The 13,345-nt window shown below is 36.4% G+C and overlaps 1 protein-coding gene across 2 annotated transcripts in view; it reads left to right on the forward strand.

Annotated features, from left to right (window-relative positions):
- Positions 1-763: 763 nt before the first annotated feature.
- enox2 (ecto-NOX disulfide-thiol exchanger 2) overlaps positions 764-13,345 on the forward strand; it is a 321,929-nt gene continuing 309,347 nt past the window's right edge. Inside the window, exon 1 of one of the 2 annotated variants that reach the window (XM_038281359.1) lies at positions 764-953. The gene's annotated coding sequence lies outside the window, so the exon portion shown is untranslated. The remainder of the gene's footprint in view (positions 954-13,345) is intronic. The other variant, XM_038281357.1, reaches the window with a different exon arrangement.

The following is a 13,345-nucleotide window of genomic DNA, read 5'->3' on the forward strand; positions in this document are numbered from 1 at the left end:
TAAAGTTCCGAGACGCTGATTGGCCATTAAATTCACCTAGCAATAGTACATGATTGACAGATTCTCTGCAAATGTGGGTCAGTCTGATCAGCGCCCCCAGAACAGAGACGGTAGGAGTCTGTCTGTGGAAATCCACAAATGAATGACAGTAGATAGGGAAATGTAGTTTATATAATTTGTTTTGCTTATAGGTACACAGTCTAGAGAGTAAAACTGACATTTGTGAGTTAATTTCTAAAAATATATTTTACGTTTCTCTCTTCTTATCAGGGAGGGCAGTGCCCCAGCGCCCCCTATGGGCCGGCCGCCACTGGGAGGAGGATTAGGGCCACTTGGGAAAAAAGTTAATTGATTTTTAAATTTTATTTCAGTTTAATATGGGAAAAAAGTTAGAATTCTGAGAAAAAAGTCAGAATTCTGAGATTAAAGTCAGAATTATGAGAAATAAGTCAGAATTATGAGAAAACAAGTCTGAATTATGAGAATAAAGTCAGAATTCAGTGAAAAAAGTCAGAATTCGGAGAAAAAAAGTCAGAATTCAGTGAAAAAAGTCAAAATCCTGACTTTCTTCCTATATCAAACTGAAATCAAATTTAAAAATCAGTTAACTTTATATTATTTTTCCAGTGGCCCAAATCCTCTTCTGTAGAATGGTAACAGGTTTCGTTCCAGAAAAGTTCAAAGCACATTTGCTACTTTTATTTTGATAGTACGCCTTCCTGGCATGACGAAATGAAACAACAACCAAAACACAACGTCATCGCAAAGCACGTGTGGACCTTCCGCTTGCCGTACTTGGCTCCGCCATTGTTTTGACAGTTTTGTTTGCTAACCGAAATGTGGACTTATTTAGTCGCTGTTGGAGTGAAGTTGAAACTACACATTAAAAATGCGGTTTTAGGAAACCCGTCAGAAACTCGGGGGGCATGAGAGAAGACGCACACTTCCAACAGGTACCGCTTGTTTCTGTCACTTCCTCGGCGCTAAGGTTGAGTTTGAATAAATAACATGACAGTCACTCTGAACTGTACTTTATTTTGGTGAAACTTGTATTGATTCTTGTCCACATATTTTCTTTAAAGTTGTTTTTCTGTCTTTATTTGACCTTTAAACTTTAATTGAGTAAGCTGAAAGGAAAGTGTTAAAACTATTTGTTTATATCGGTGGAAGTTATCCTGTTGAATTTCCTGCTATAAACAAAACGTTTATGAATGACTTTTATAGCTGCTAACTCATGAGAAGTATTTTTGAAGAATCATTTTGGAGGCTGCAAACTAGTCTACATTTTATTGTTCAGAAAAAGGAGGAGAGGGGACAGCATTCAAAAGCTTAAATGCACCTAAAACCTTTCCACATCCCCAAACCTATTCTAACTGAATTACATCATACCTCCAACACAAACTGAAGCTTTATTGGAAGAAAATAGATGATTTTCATTTATTTCTCCAATATAAATCTGAAATGTGTGGCATGCATATGCATCAAGTAATTTGATTAAATAAAATTCAGTATTATTTTTGCACCTGGTCAGTAGAATGTCATGCAAGGAGTCAAATAAAGCCCAGTTCTGTATTCAAACTTTAATTTTTTTTTTTTTTTTTTTTTTTTTTTTTTTTTACAGATAAGTTGTTAATTTATTATTTTGAATCTGTTTTTTTTTTTTACCTTTGCCTCTCTCTTATGCAGAGCAATTTGAACCTTTGGAATAACCTTTTGGTTATTTGACCTTTTGGAATAATAATAATAATTGAACTTTATTGATCTCACATTCCAGAAATGTACCTCTGCATTTTACCCATTCCCTTGGGGAGCAGTGTGCTGCCCCAGGAACCTCAGGATTCCAAGCTCTATGCCCTAACCCAGGGGTCGGCAACCCAAACTGCTCAAAGAGCCATATTGAATAAAAACAAAACAAAAAATAAATCTGTCTGGAGCCACAAAAATATAAAAGTGAACGATCTCACTGTGGGGAGTTCCCTGCTTGTTGCTTCATCGCGTGGTTTGTATGTATTAGGTTTTGTTGCATTGATGAAATTACAGAAACACATAAAGCAATCTTTCTATGGTGTATGTGTTTCGGTTGGGAGGAGTTGAGTCATGAGGAACCAAGCAGGAACTGACATCCATCAGAGCAGAGCTCTCTAACCCTGAAGTCCCACATCCTCCGTCACCATTGTTCCTTGGTTTGATTTATATTTTTAGGATTTGGAGAAAAGATGGAAGAAAGTTCCCATCTCTGCATCAGAGCACTACCTGTTTGATCTGTGGATTGTTTTCCATCCTTGCAACCAAACTAGCAGCAGTAGTGGAGTTTGAAGATGCAATCCACTTCTTAAATCTAGCTTTGCTCTCCTCCAATTTATCCAGAATTTCTGCAATTGCCCGTTCTCTCTCACTCTCAACTTGGTGGTCGGCAGCATATTTAGCAGCCTTCCCTGGAAATGCTTTTCCAAAATTTTATTTTTTAAAAACCTCTCATTACAAAGTAAAAATGCAGGCAATCCTTCCGCATTGATAATGAAAGCAAATGATTAGCTCCATTCTTTGAATCCTCTTGTCTCATTAATTGTCTTCCTTTTTTTTCCCTTTGGGATCCATGGTCCGAGACACACCTGCAGCTTTGTTTGCCTGGCTCCGCGCCACGCTGGTTGCAAGTTATGACCACTGATCTCTATGGCTATGACGCAAACTATTGTTTAAATTTATTTATTATAAAAATGTTTACAGCATTGGAAAACAATTCTTTTTTCTTTGACCTCCTGCACACCATATTAAAACAATGAAAAAAAAAATATTGATTTTCATACATTTTTGAAAAAGCTCCAGGGAGCTGCAAGAGGGACTCTAAAGAGCCGCAGGTTGCCGACCCCCACCCTGACCTCTAGGCCACCACTCCCCCAATCGAATGGTTCTATTCATGCCTAATACTGTAAGAAAAACTGTTAGAAGCAGCAAAAAGACAGGTGTGAAGGTCCAACGTCTTGCTGGAAAACCATCTTAAAAATATAGTCAGAAATATATTTGAAGTTTAGGTCAAAGTATATTTCTTTACAGAGCATAGAGTATCTGTTTATATCAGTATATTGACCATTCAAACAATCCGTAGCAGCTGAATATAGATATTCAGAGATGCTCTGTGTCCACTTAGAAAGATTTTAAAGTTTTTACCAGAAAGAAAAATCCTCAAACTGTTCTCCAGATGTGAGAAAAGTTTGATTTCCTTGCAGCTCTCGTTGCAGTCATTCTACAAAGCATTGAATAAGGTGAACTGAATACCAAAGTCATTTTTCTGAGTTTTATTTGCACAAAAAAAAAGTGGAATATCTTTTAAATTAGATTACATCATAAGTGGAGGCTGTGGTTTTAATGTTAATGTATTTTTTTATACTATAGCTTCGCTGCAAAGACTAGATGTGTAATTATTAATTACTTTGTGTTGGTACGTATAAAAGGCCTTATACATACCTGAAACTGAAAGTAGAGATGCTAGTCAAACTTGGTCCAAAATTCTCATCATTGGGATAGATTATTTGGTTTCTGTCAGTAAAGTGGAAAAGATGACTAAGCCCGACTTAAACTCTTAATCAGCATTTCAGCTAACAGTGTTAACAATAAACCTACCATTTAAGAGGGAGCTTGGTGTATAAAGCTCTCTTCCTCAGTCTCATGTATTTTCAAAAGCTGATTCAAATAGCTACACTAAAAGAAATAACATTTATTATCATTAACGTTTTATTTTATTTTGAATCTTATATGTAGAGTATAGCGAATATAAAGGGCATTGACATTTGGTAGTAGTCTTTAAATGGTGATGTTGCAAATTCTTACCGTTCGTCTCCTGCTAAAGTAAAACAAGCTGGTTATTAGGTTGACTTTATTATTGCTTAACTTGCATGGCTGGAAACAATTTATTAATGATGAGTGGTTCTCTTCTAGTTTACTTCACATGGCTGCCTGTTTTTTCCCCCAATCGTAGGTAGTGTTAAATAGCAAGATTTTTATTTCCTTAGAAAGTATTGGAGCCTTCTTTGACAGGTCACACATGGAGCATAGCAATATGTGGTGGTTAGGCTGCAAGAAACTAATGCCCAAGGTGTTTTGGAGGGGTGTTTTTGTGATTTTATACATTTATATGGAGGTTTTGTAAATATACAGTCATATAAATGATTATTTCCTTAACAGCTTCAGAGAGACGCGTCTTGGAAATCAGTCTTGGGAAAGTTTTTCTGTTGAGGTTAATGAAGGCTTTTATTGAATTCGCAGCCCATTGTTATTCACTACATACCGTCTTAATAACAGCAAGATCCCAATTTTGATTTAGCCAAAAACTGTTCATTTTCAATTCTCACTCAGCTGTTGGCGGCTTTATTGGTGTGTTGACGGTGACTGTGATGTTGCAGCGTCCGATCGGATTCACTCCGAAAGCCATTCGTCACACCGGTTGGGTCAGACTTTTTAATATCCAATATGTTTTTTTTCTCCGTGTCATACTAACTGTACTGTGTATGGAGAGGGTGAGGTGATCCCGATCTGTGCTGATCGTAAATCTGAGAAGTTAAATATATTGGCTATATATATTTATATCATCTTGGTCCAATACATAATCTACAGTGTATGGTTTTCCACCGAGGACAACTAAACAAGCGTGTTTCCATAACAACATCCTTGACCAGGTTCAAAAGTTTCAGTTGGAATTTCTAGATTCCTCCTTGGTCCAACTTTTAATTTTAAATTACCTCCTCAGTATGTTAATTTCTCTAGACTTAGACAACTTTCTTTTGGACAAAGAAATGTCGTTTTGTACAGCTTTCAGAACATTTCCATTCTATACTGCAACAGAGGCGTCGGATGTAGGAGTTCACCCTGAAATCGAAGGATTGACGGTTCAAGCCCCGGCTCCGACTTTCAGTGTCGTTGTGTCCTTGGGCAAGACACTTCACCTGCATTGTCTACTGATGGTGGTCAGAGGGCCTTGCTTCTGTCAGTGAGCCCCAGGGCAGCTGTGGCTACCATGTAGCTTCCCACCATCAATGTGTGCGTGAATGGGTGAATGATTGAATGTAGTGTAAAGCGCTTTGGTCAAAGTAAAAGTATATAAGTACAGGCCATTTACCATTTATAATGTGCAGCAGTGATCAAATGTAAACAGTGGAAAATGTGGTGCAAAAATGCATTGAGTTAAGGGCATTAAATACATATGGTGCAAATTTGCAGTTTTTGGTCACTGTGATGCAGAGTCTGTGACTTGATTTAGAGTTTTCCCAACAGTTCAGCTGTCTGATGGCGGTGGGGGAGAAGCTGTTTCAGAACCTGCTGGACCTGCATTGAATGCTGTAAAGCCTCTTCCTGCAGCAGGGAGAATAGTCCATGGTGGGGGTGTGAGGGGTCTTTGATGATTACGGGTTCAGGACATGCAGCGCTGTGTCTAGAGTCCCCTAATTACTTGATTCAGCATGTTGTAACAAGGACACATCTAAAGTTGCAGCAGACCACACCTAAATAAACTGGAAACCCCCATCCAAGGCTTAGACTAGTCTCTCTTCATTATGAGTTTTCTTGCTCATTTCGATCTCGCCCGGACTGTTGCACTCATAGATATCCATAATAAAGGCTAGATGTCTCGTCCGCGCTGCTGGCCAATGGGGGTCGACGTCCACACGTGGCGGCCATCTTGCCACAGGCAGCTCGCTCATTCGTAACATTGTGTTTTAAAGGCGCATGTACTTAAATAACCATAACTTCCTGAATTGTCTAATTGTTTGGTTTGTTAAACAAAAGTCAGACATGTAGTTATGATACTGCACACTTATGAATAATTATAACCATGGTATTTCATATGAAAAGAACATTGAATAGAACATACAGGTGCAATAAATATACACATGCACAAGGTATTTATGTTAAATCAATATATGCTAATAAAACTCAGTGTACTGAATGGCAACATGATATATAGATATATCTATAGATATCTATATAGATATCTATATAGATATAGATACCTATATATATAAATATGTGTATATATATATATATAAAAATATGTATATATATAAATAAAATTATGTATATATATATAAATATGTATATATACATATTTATATATATATACCGTATTTTAATATGTGTGTATATATATATATATATATATATATATATATATATATATATATATATATATATATAAATATGTATGTATATTAGGGGTGGGTATTGCCAAAGAAGTCACGATTCGATTCGAATCACGATTCACAGGCCACGATGCGATTCTATCACAATGCATCACGATACTTGAATTATTGCGATGCATTGCAATATTTTCTCCTCCATGTTTTGTTTTTGAATGGGTAGGCACAGTATCCCGCGGCCGGAAATGCTTGTTACACAAGGCAGCGTGCGTCAACACATTTGCAGCGACATCTACTGGACTAGGTTGTATTACACTCGTTTTTGGCTGATGTTCGCCAACTATGCATGCAATTTTATTATTTATTTATTTTTTTTATTAATAATCGATACTTGGTCTCAAGAATCGATGCAGTAGATCACGAAAATTAGAATCACGATGCATCATCATGACGATTATTTTGCACACCCCTAATGTATATATATATATATATATATATATATATATATATATATATATATATATATATATATATATATAAAAATATGTATGTATATATAAATATATATATATATATATAAATAAACACTTTTATTTGGGTGTGATTAATTATTTCACAGTCCTAATTTATTTATATTTACATAGATACTTTTATAATATGAATATTATTGGTATAATAAAATATGGAATACTGACAGAAAAGGCTTATTGTGTGGCAACCTCTTGGTGTAGCAGCATAATCCAGGTTTCAAATTAAAGGTAACACTTTGAAGTTTCATGTAGACTATTCGGATTATATATCAGGGGTAATTACACAAAAGTTCCTATTTTTAAACCATTATAAAAGTGACATTTATTTGCTATTAAAATTGGTACAATAGTCCCCTTCACAAGTATATATAGATGTAGCATGTTGAAATCCCCACCTACACTACTGTGATGGTATACACATGGAAGACAGAGATTTAAAAAATGACCCAAAAAACATAGCTTGGCTAATGCCCTTTGAAAAGGACGGTTTTATTGAGCTTCTGTATAATGTACAAGAGACCGTTGTCCACAAGGCCATCAAAGCGGACAGGAAGGTAGCTGTGGTCATGTACTAGTGCAGGAATGTCAGCAAATGGGGATGGAACATCTTCTCCTCCTGCTTACACATTATATAACCTGCAGAAACAAAAACAAAAGTGACCAACAACAATTCACAGTGTATAAGATTGGTATATCAATATGTGATTAAATTTCAATGATACACATGCCCTTTGAAGATGAGCTGGAAAGTTGAAAATGTTTGGCACAACACCATCTTTAAGTTGTCCAAATGAAGCTAATACAAACTTATAAAAGCTTTGAGTCAACAACAATCTTGTAATACTATTATGTCATAGCAAAAGTCTGGCATCTTCCTTTTAATAAACCCAGCAAATTCCTGTTACATAATGTAAGATGTGTTGACAGACCAAATCGATTGGAAATCATGTTAAATTCTGCCTCTTCCACTGATGTAAAGTTGCTGGTTAACGTTAGCAGCTAGCTAAACTGTAACGTTAGCTGCTAACTTACTAACGTTAGGTCTCACTTCGCAGCTTCTTGTTATTAGCCAGCTAACGTTAGGCTAATAATGAAAATACAACAACACTCAGATTATTGTTATTAGCCAACTAATAACTACAACCACATCCACAAATATTGTAATTTACACCAAAGATTAATTGTCATACAATCGTTATTGGTGTCAGTAAAACCTATATAATTGACTAATAGTCTCAGCCTTGATAACTTGCGCAAGTAGTCGTGATGCACGACTATGCTGCATGATTAAGTCATTTTTCGACCTGAAAATTTGTAATTTCGACATGTTCAAGCATCTAGAATTATAGCCACGTTCATAATGTTTGTAAGAAACCAAACTGTTTGTAAATCCGTCAAGAATTCAGTGAGATAAGAGTATTTGTGTTCGTGCTGATCACTCACCTTACATTAGGTACCACAGAGCACAACAGAAAGCCTGCCTGAGGTAAGATGGCCGCCGGTGATGACGTTTGAGACTCCGCCGTAAGACATCTAGCCTTTATTATGGATATCTATGGTTGCACTGGCCCGATCCACACCCGCAGAACTGAGATCTGACATCATCCCCACAAATATCCTTGTTTATAACCCCACTGGGATCCATGAGTTAATAAGGCACAACCCAATTAGTGATCACAATGTATGCACACAGCTGCTCATTTTCATTCAGTGCTTTTAGTCAGAAATTGCTTCATTTTTTGTATCATCAGTGGAATAGTGTCTTAGTAGCAGAGGTGGAAGCACACTGCCTGATGCTCTCATACCAATGTATACTGTGCTCCCAGATGACCAGTGCCAAGCAAGATGAATGCAGCCTTTACTTTCTCCCACAAACACAAATGCACACTCTCACTGGATAACAACTGTTCGCTTTTACACAGAGTTAAACAAAGACAGTATTAGAATATAATTCACAACTCGGAGGGCGTGACAGGACTATGGCAGGTGTAGGGCTGCAACTACCGATTATTTTGCAAATCGATTCATCTATTAATTGTTTTTTTGATTATTAATCGGATTGCCAAAGGTTCCTTAAAGAAGACTTTTTACGAAATTAAAACAGTTAAAAAGACTTGAGGAGTTCTGGATAGAGCATCTTGATAGATCGAAAAGTTTTTTTTTTTTTTATCTCTAATGCAAAATGTTTACATATTCTTGATACAATGTTGGTATAATTGCTGCTCAAGGTGGGTTGCTCTGTCAGCTGAAGACATGGTTTTGAGTCACTACACTCCACTTAACGATTAATCGATTACTAAATTAGTTGTTGATTATTTCAGTAATTGACTAATTATGAATAATCCAATTAATAGTTTCAACCCTGGTCAGCAGCATTTACCTCAGGCACCAAAATACCTCATAGCTCAAGTAAACATATTACAGAGTTGAAATCATCCTATTCCAATGTTATGGCTTATTTTATTAACTATAGGGCTCCAGCTAAATAATATTTTGTTGATTGATTTATTTGTGATTATTTATTAGTTCGATCAATTAATAATCAGATAAAAAATTATATGTTATGCAGAATTTTTGAGAGACGTTTAAACCAGGTGAATCTAAAACTAATCCACTTAAGAAATTCTGGTTAGAGCGTTTTTTTTTTATTATTTTGAATACAAAATGTTTTTTTTGTTTGTTTTTTTTACAATATTGGTATAATTACTTCTCTATGTTGGTTGCTCTTATAGTTAATGGCACATAATAGAGTCTCTAAGCTCCAGTTAAAGATTAATCGATAAATCGATTGCAAAATTATTTGACAATATAATTTCAATAATCAATTAATTATATTAATTTGATGAATTGTTTGAGTCCTAATCAAGTATGGTGTTTACTCTCTGACATTTAGGCTCTGCTCTTAAGTTGGCTGTGCAGATAAAGAATGTCATTTATGTCACTGGCTGCTTTACTAGCTGTGTTCTCCTATCCTTAATCTCAAACCCAGCCAATGAAAAGCCTCTTTCGCTATCAGTGCTTCATTCTGGGATGAGAAGCACATTATGCATCATCAGTGCTGGGTTCAGGAACTTTTTTTCATGATTTTTTCATCAAACATCCAAAGAATTCTCATGTATTTCTATTCAGTGTAGGCTGCCTTGTTTCATGCTTAGAAAATAGCCATTATCCAGCCATATTTGAATGAATTCACTCATTAAGATGTAGAGTTAATAAATAATGAAATGTAAATGATAACTTTCATTCATGTCTTACCTCTCTTTTTGCTACCCACCCATTTTATGTTAATTTATACCTGTGCTCACTGCTCATACTAAACCTTTTAAAGAATACAATCACAATCTAGCTTTACAAGGCTAACTATTCAGTACAGGGCAACATTTCCTCTGGAATTTTCTAGTTTTATTTTCTATCCATAGCTGAACGTTAACTCTGAGTATCTAGTATACCCTGACCTTCTGCAGGACTCAAAACTGGACACAAACCCTTCAGTTTCTAAAACAGTACAAAAATAAAATCCCATACAGGAATGTATGTATTTCCAGATGTTAGGCCAGCTGTCCTGTCTCACAGCTAAATGTTATGATTGAAATTGGCTGATAAGTAATGAGACATGCTAGAAAGAACATTTTCCGCCATGTGTGTTGTCACTTTATCTTTTTAAATCACCTGACAATGTTAAAATCCAAGTGAATCAGCCTTTAGAAACACATTCAGACTGTCATAGTGGGTGCTCATTTTTTCATATGTCTGCACATGGCAATACTATGTTTTTTGGAGATAGTAAATTCAGCCTGAAGAAAAAGTTAGATTCAGGAAAGCATCTTTATCTTAAAGGGAAAACCATTTTTTAAACAACGGTTGAACCAGCCGCTAATCTTACTAGGTAGGAGTGGAAATTCTCATACAAACTGCTATTTATTGCCTTTAAATCCTCATTTTACTGTGACACTACAAAGAACCCATGAACAGAGTCCATTTACATTATGTGCCGTCTGGTTCTATCAAATGGAAAAAAAGGAAACTTTTATATAATAGTATATAATAATACTATTTTCTCAGGTGAACTCTACATTTTTCTTGTTTCCTTTACAGAGCTGGCTTGAATTTTTTAAAACATGTTATGAAATGTGAAGGAATGATGGATTTTGTAATGGGAATGCAGACATAATAAGAGCCATTATGGCACTTATCCTAATGTTTAGAAGATGAGGCTCTGTATAGAGTAGAGAAGCTGCTTCTAAAAATATGGAGGATCATAATTGTAGACACCTCTTCAAACACACTAATTTTCATAAAGAGCAGCATCTCTTAGGGGAGATTTTAAGGATTACTGAGTCATTGAAGGTAACTTAATGCCAGTGATTTATGGTGTGTCATTCAGGTCTGAAGATCTTAGCCCAATAATGAGCTGAAAAGCATCTTCCGAGGTATAATCTCAAATCCTAACTCCATGTTTAGCACAGAGAGGCATCACTGGTAGAAAGGTTAATCTTAACATTGATTGAAGGAGGATGCCAATTGTTTGGTGCCTGCGATTGAAAATATAACCAGAATCTTGGAAGGAGATGTGAAAATACTTAGTTTGATGCGAGTAGTTTGCTCAACAGGTTTTGCTCTGTCTGTACCAAACTGGCATGGGCTTACATAAATGTTGTTTTTTTTTGTATTTTGTAGTGTTGCCCATTACATCTGGAAGATCAATGTTTTTCACTCCCGCTAATTGCTTCTTTAAAACCTTCAATTCTAAAGGCTGAGTTATACTTCAAAACAAAGGTCGTCTGCATAGACGTCTCCGCCTCCAGACAATCTGCTACACCTCCCCCAGGTTGTAGGTGACCACAGACAGTGCCGCAAACAGGAGGCCTCTGGTTGGTCAAATCTACATCTGCTCTACACTATGCGTATTTCCTGTTTGGTACCTTACCTGCTTGTTTTGTTTGTACGACCGCCGTTGCGGAAAAGTACTCGTGAAGTTGGACCAGCTAGAAGAGCGAGGTGCGAAAGAACGCTGGGACCCTTTTTCCACCTGGATTCCCGCTCTTTTTCGCCCTCATGTCCCTCCATTGTCGCACAAATTTGCCCCCACTTCCTCACCGTCTTGGCCGTATCTAGACCCACAGCTAGTTCGTGATTTTCCACTTTTGCGTTGTGGAGTGGAATAACATAGTGCAGAGCATGCTTTAGTATTGAGTATAAATCAAAAATATCTACGTCATACCTGCAACAAGCTCACTGCGACACAGTGCTGCCGCGGGAGGATAACCTGCCCTTTAGAAGAAACAGATGGAGTTTATCTGTTGTTTTAGTTGAACCTGTCATTTAGTTAATTTATTAATACTAAAATCCATGTTGACTGGCGACCTGTCCAGGGTGTACCCCGCCTCTCGCCCATTGACTGCTGGAGATTGACAGCACCCCTCGCGGCCCCAATTGGGACAAGCGTGTCAGATAATGGATTGATGGATGGATAAAATCCATGTGCTAAATTGTTTCTACCTCTAGAGAATAATTGGTAATGTTACACCACAGAAGTAGTAAAAAAAGGGGCTAAAAGCCCCTCTATCATCAGATTCTAATAACTGTAATCACAGCTTTATGCAGGTGTAACTTGACTTTGTAAAGGGCTGCATATCTTTGTAGCTCTGTCTGTATGTGCCAAAAGAACAACCTCAATATATATGTTTATTTCACAATTCAACACAGAAGCAAAATAGCTCCTTGCAATCAGAAGTTCATTGTGTCAGCACACTCCATACTGCGAAAGGCTAAATGCACATAAGTTTGGTTTAAATCAAAACTGAAGCAGAAGCCAAGCTCTCTGGGTTTATGCAAAGGTTCGCATCCTTTTAGGTGTGTATCAAACCTAAAAAGAAATTACTGAGATATAGAGACTCTTTGAGTACAAATATAGAGGCTTAGTATTAACTTTTTTTTCTGTCTATCTGATTTACTTCCATACTTTTCATATAAGCTAGAATTTAACATTCAAAGTCTGTATTTATTATTTTTAATAAAATAGACAAGTAAGTCCTTATCTAACTAAATACTTTTTATTAAAGAAAACACAAATACCAAAAGTAGGTAGAGGATTAAATATCTGATGTGATGTTTTGCAAAAGTGCTTATATCATTTAGACATATTTTTTTTTATTGCCCATTAAGGGGATTTGGACAGTTTTGAATGCTTGTTGAACTGGCCCTTTAAAACTCCAGAGCTAAATCCAACCAGTAGTCTGTTACAATAATTACAAAAGTGGATGTTCACAGACGTTCTGTATCATATCTAACTGAACGTAAAAGAGTCTAGTCAGGAACTATTAAGTTTGGAGTTTCTACACCAGTAGCTCACTCAGGTGGCATACTACAGTCTTCTGATTAAATGATCGCATCCTGTTGGCTTTTTCATCCTTATACTTTGTTTTTTCCTTGTTAGTTAGTAAAAGAACACTTTGTGTACATTAACCATAAGACCACTCTACCAGTGGTACAATATTGGGCATGCAAGCAATAAATAAACAAGAGTCACAAACATATTATGTCTATGGGAGAAAAAATGAGCCCAAACAGGTCATGAATACAGAGCGGAAGTGGGAGAAAAATAATTAAATCCAAGATCAAGTGTGAAAAGGCACAAAAAATATCCGATGTGTAGAGGGATAAGACACCTCTAGTACCCAGAATTTA

This window comes from Cyprinodon tularosa, unplaced genomic scaffold (genome assembly GCF_016077235.1).
Source record: "Cyprinodon tularosa strain WSP-4 unplaced genomic scaffold, ASM1607723v1 ctg17, whole genome shotgun sequence".
Classification (NCBI taxonomy): domain Eukaryota; kingdom Metazoa; phylum Chordata; class Actinopteri; order Cyprinodontiformes; family Cyprinodontidae; genus Cyprinodon; species Cyprinodon tularosa.